Source organism: Rhinolophus hipposideros (assembly GCF_964194185.1).
Source record: "Rhinolophus hipposideros genome assembly, chromosome: 11".
Taxonomy (NCBI): domain Eukaryota; kingdom Metazoa; phylum Chordata; class Mammalia; order Chiroptera; family Rhinolophidae; genus Rhinolophus; species Rhinolophus hipposideros.
Genome location: NC_138057.1, coordinates 23,104,693 through 23,110,416, shown reverse-complemented (window position 1 = coordinate 23,110,416; position 5,724 = coordinate 23,104,693).

The following is a 5,724-nucleotide window of genomic DNA, read 5'->3' as shown; positions in this document are numbered from 1 at the left end:
AAACAAACAAACAAAATGGAAACAAATTAATGGATACAGAGAGTATTTTGAAAGTTGCGAGCTGGGTTCAGGGGGGTAGGAAAAAAAGGGAGGGGATTAAGAAGTACAAATTAATAGTTACAAAATAGTCATGGGGATACAAAGTGTAGCATAAGGAATACAGTCAATAATATTGTGATAATTATGTATGGTGTCAGATGGGTACTAGATATATCGAGGTGATCACTTTGTAAGTTATATAAATGTCTAACCACTATATTGTACACCTAAAACTAATATAATATTGTAATTGAAAAATAATCTATTTTTTTAAAAAATAGCTGCCAGCAGTTCCAGGATTACACTGTTTTTTTTCTTAACAACTTCGGCATAAAGAGTGATTCTCTCTACCAATGGTTCTGGCAAATGTCCTGGCATTTACTCTGATTGGACCAAATGGAGTCACATACCCACCATATAACCAGTAACGGTGACCAGAGGAATACAATATTCTGATTGGCTGCCCTAAATCATGTGCTGAGCCTTGATTCTTGGGGGACTCATGGACTGAGTCAGGGAAGTGGAGTTTCCCTGGGAAAGTCCGGTATTGCTATCAAATTAAGACTGAAAGGACATAGGATAGGAAAAAATAACACATACTATAGATATTCGTATAATCCATATGGTAATTTTGGCTAAATATGTAACCTATTAAGAAATTTTATGATGTAGTCCCAAAGATAAAATGAAAGCCCGCCATGCTCGTCTTACCATGAAAGGACCATCTTCCATTTGAGCGCATGGTAAGGTTCAGAATAATACCCTTTCAGCTATGTACTACTGCCACGATCCACCACACCCACGTGTAGCGGGCTTCTAAAATTTGCCAAAGCTTGGGTTGTTTTTACATTATTAGCAAATATTACCAAATGTGAAATCTAAAAGGAAAAAAGTCCACAATACGTGTGGTTTTCTTTCCTTTCCTATCATGGGGTTTTGTGCGTGCGCGCACACACACGAATGTACATGTTTACATTTTCTTTTCTTTTGTTTTTTGCCTCATGTTCCAAAGCCTTGGAGACTTGCTATTTTCCAAAATGGGATGAAACTCCCATATCAGCCATTTTTCCCTCCATATCTTTTCTCCTAAGTGGGCCATTCCTCTGAAGAGTTTCTGGCTTCAGCAACTTGAGTGAAGCAGTAATGGGCACAAAATAATGTGTGGAGAGAATCAACGCTTGCAGATTTAATCTGCCTGTTACCGTGACTGGGGCCTCAGGAGAAATTGTAATGGGACACTGATTTTTGGCTCATTCACATTCTCCTACCACGTTGTGAGCGATTCAAGGATTTAGAATGCATATTATTGGTGTCTGTCTCCACCCAACACCCAGCACTGTGAGAAACTAAATGATAAACCCAGTTGTTCAAATCTATTGGAAACATAAAACTGGTGTATGAATAACCAAAGTATAGCACAGAGTGTATAAACTATTGACAAAAGGGCTTTGAGATTTCAAAGAAGGAAGCAATTCCACCTACTAAATGGACAAGAAATCGTTACTAAGGAAATAGCTTTAAGACAGGGAGAAGAGGGTGGGGTAAAGCTGGGGGCAGGTAACCCCAGGCAGAGGAACCGTGAATAAAAGAAAAAAATGGTGATTTTTTTTTTTTTAAATCTTAATCACTGATATCAGAATAGGAGAGAACATTCTTTGTTTGGAAAAATACTTGGTAAGCTGTTCGAATTAAGAGTGACAACTTCAAGTTCATGGTTGACAACATGGCCCAAGCAAATACCATCATCCCTACGCTGTAAACTGGGTTAGACAAGGGAGGTACTTTGACACAAAGCCAGGGTGGGGGACCGAAGCCCTGAGCCATACACCCTCCCATATTACGCTGGAATGCATCAAGCATTTTAGGAAATGACCAGGAGTTCAAAGGGGCTGCAGTGCTGGGATTGCTTAGGTGTATCATGGAAGACAGTCAAAAAATATCAGTTGGGGCCATATGGTAAGGTTCAAAATGCTATCATATGGAATTTGGAGTTTATGCTTATGCCAATAGCCTCAAACCTTGGCTCTTTTCCATAACGGTCCCACTATCCACTTTAAAAAAACAGAGAGAGAGAGAGAGAGAGAGAGAGAGAGAGAGAGAGAGAGAGAGAGAGAGAGAGAGAGATCCTATATACACTTTACAGTTTCCCTCAATGGTAACATTTGGCAAAACTGTTCACATCTAAGATGTTGGCATTGGTATAATTCAGTGATCTTCAGATTTTCCTAGTTTTATTTGTACTTGTGTTATCACGTGTAGGTCTGTGAGTCCATCACCACAGGCAAGATACTGAATAGTTCTAACACCTCAAGGACACCCCGTGTTGCCATTTTATAACTATACCCACCTCGTTGCCATGCCACATCGTCCCAACCCTCATCCCTAACCCGACACCCAATAATCCGTCCTCCATTTCTAAAATCTTGTCATTTCAAAAATGCTATATAAGTAAGGTTATACAGTATGCAATTTTGGAGGAATGATCTTTTTTCACTCAGCATAATTTCCTCACGATTTATCCAAGTTCTTGCAGATATGAATCCATTGCTCTACTGCTGCTAAATAGTATTCCAAGGAATATGTGCTCCCGATTTTGTTTAACCATTCATCTGTTGAAGGATATTTCAACAGATGAATGAGTTGATTCCAATTCTGGCCATTACAGATAAAGCTGCTGTAACCATTTGTATACAGGTTTTTTGTGAAACATAAATTATCATTTCTCTGGGTAAATGCCCAGGAGTGCAATTTCTGAGTCAAATGGTAATTGTATGCTTAGCTTTTTATTAAAAAATGATAGCTGTGTCACTTTACATTCCCACTAGCAATGTGTGAGGGATCCAGTTTCTCCATACCCTAACCAGCATTTAAGTGAAATTTTTCATTTTAGCCGTTCTGACAGATACATAGTCATAAATCATTGTAATTTTTATCTGCATTCCTCTGATGGCTAATGATTTCCAGCATCTTTTCATGAGCCCACTCACCCCCTATATCTCCTATTTGATTAAATGTCTGTTCATGCCTTTGCCCATTTTCTAAGTGGGTTGTTTGTATCTTTTCTTTGGGGTTCTAATAGCATTCTAGATACTTGTCCTTTCTTGCATATATGGTTGCATATAATTTTTTCCATTCTGTGGCTTGTCTCTTCGTTCTCTTCACATGTGCTTTCACAGAACAAAATTTTTAATTTTGATGAATTCAGATCAATGAATTTTTCCTGTCATGGATCATGTGAGAAAACTGTGCCTAGCCCTAGACTTTTTTTTGTTTTTCAAGGAGTTTTACATTTAAGTTCATGACCCATTTTCAGTTAATTTTTGTATTAGATTGAATTTTGTTTAGGTCAAGTTTCATTTTTTTGACTTTAGATGTCCCATAACTCTAGCCCCATTTGTTGAAAAGGCTATCCTTACTCCATTGTATTGCATTTGCAACTTTGTCAAAGATCAGTTGAGGGGGCCGGCCCGGTGGCTCAGGCAGTTGGAGCTCCATGCTTCTAATGTCGAAGGCTGCCAGTTCGATTCCCACATGGGCCAGTGGGCCTTCAACCACAAGGTTGCTGGTTCGACTCCTCGACTCCCACGTGGGATGGTGGGCTCCACCTCCTGCAACTAAGATTAAACACAGCACCTCGAGCTGAGCTGCCGCTAAGCTCCCAGATGGCTCAGTTGGTTGGAGCGCATCCTCTCAACCACAAGGTTGCTGGTTCCACTCTTGCAAGGGATGGTGGGTTGTGACCCCTGAAACTAACAACTGCAACTGGACCTGGAGCTAAGCTGCGCCCTCCACAACTAAGATTGAAAGGACAACAACTTGACTTGGAAAAAGTCCTTGAAGTACACACTGTTCCCCAATAAAGTCCTGTTCCCCTTCCCCAATAAAATCTTAAAAAAAAAAAAAAAAAGATCAGTTGAGCATATTTTGAGCATATTTAGGTGGGTCTATTTCTGGGTTCTCTGCTTTGTTCCATTGATCTATGTCTATCCTTCCACCAATACCACATTGTCTCGTTACTGTATACGTATATATATGTAAGACTTAATAACATCAGATAGAGTGATTCTTCCTACTTTATTCTTTTTCATCAAGAATGTTTTAGCTATTTGGGGGCTTATGCCCACCCATATAAATTGTGGAATAACTTCATTTCTATTTCCAAAAACCTTGCTAGGATTTTGATAGGAATTGCATTAAACCTAAAGTTCAATTTGGGGGAAATTGACAGCTTATTTAGGTCTTCGATTCTTTTAATCAGTATTTCATAGTTTTCAGCATAAAAATTTTGTTAAGTGTATTTGTTTTGTTAAGTGTATATCTGAGTATTTCATTTTCCTTGGTGCAATTGTAAACGATTTTGCATTTTTAATTTCGGTTTCTACACGTTTATTGCTAGGATATGGAAATGCAACTGATTTTTGTGTGTTGATTTTGTTTCCTGTGACCTTGCTAAATTCACTTATTAGGTCTAGATGGGTTTTGTTTCTTATCTTGTTTTTCTTTTCTGTAGAATACTTGGAATTTTCTACGTAGATGATCATGTCATCTGCAGATAGAGACAGGTTTATTTCTTCTTTCCTAAACTATATGACTTTTCTTGCTCTTGCTTGCTTATTGCAGTGGCTAGAGCTTCCAGGACTAAATTGAATAAGAGTAATGAGAGCTGACATCTTGCTCTGTTCCCAATCTTAGAGGGAAAGCATGTAGTCTTTCACCATGAAATATGATCTTAGCTGTGGGCTTTGCACAGATGCTCTTTATCAGGGAGAGGTAATTCCCCTTTGTGTCCAGCTTGCTGAGACTTTTCATCATGAATAGAGTTTCAATTTCATCAAATGCTTTTCCTGCAACAATTGATATAATCATATGATTTTTCCTCTTTAGCTTATTGATACAGTCGATTACATCGATTGATTTCAAATGTTGAACCAGCTTTGCATGCCTGGAATAAATCTCACTTGGTCATGGTACATAATTGTTTTTATACATTGTGGGTCCACACCCTTTTGAAATCCAGAAACCTAGATGTCATGCGTAATACTTCCCTTTCCCTAGCCCACTCATTTTCCCATTACCATGATTCTTAACAATATTTCTACCACTACCTTTCCAGTCAAAATTCTTTCTTACTTGTTCTGTTTCAACAGCCTCCTCACTGATTCCCCTGCATTATTTTTTCTCTTTTCCAGCCATTTTCTACACAGTAGTCAAGGGTATTTTCATACCATAAATCTAATTCTGACACTTCTCTTAAAATCCTTTAATGGCTTCATACCACTCTTAGGTTAAAGCCCACATCCTTAATGAGGCCTAGGAGGCCCAGTGTGACATGGTCTCCCTCCCACCCTTAAACCTACCACAAACCGCTCTCTGTGCACACAAACCCCTCTATTCCCCCACAGTCATCTGCCACCACAGTGGAGGCTTTGCATATGTGATGCCCATGCACTCCCTCCCCATCCTTTGTCAGGATGACTCTTTCAACTGAAAAATCACTTTTCCAGGAACACCTCCCCAACCCCTCTAGCTTGGTCAAGTCCCAGTAATATTCCTTCATAGCCTCCTTTTTCTTCATAGCAATTTATCACAGTTCATGGATATATATTTACTTGTATAATTATTTGACTTTAATAAAATAATTTTAAAGTCCTGTGACTTTAAACGCTTCAGGAGGGTAGGGACGGT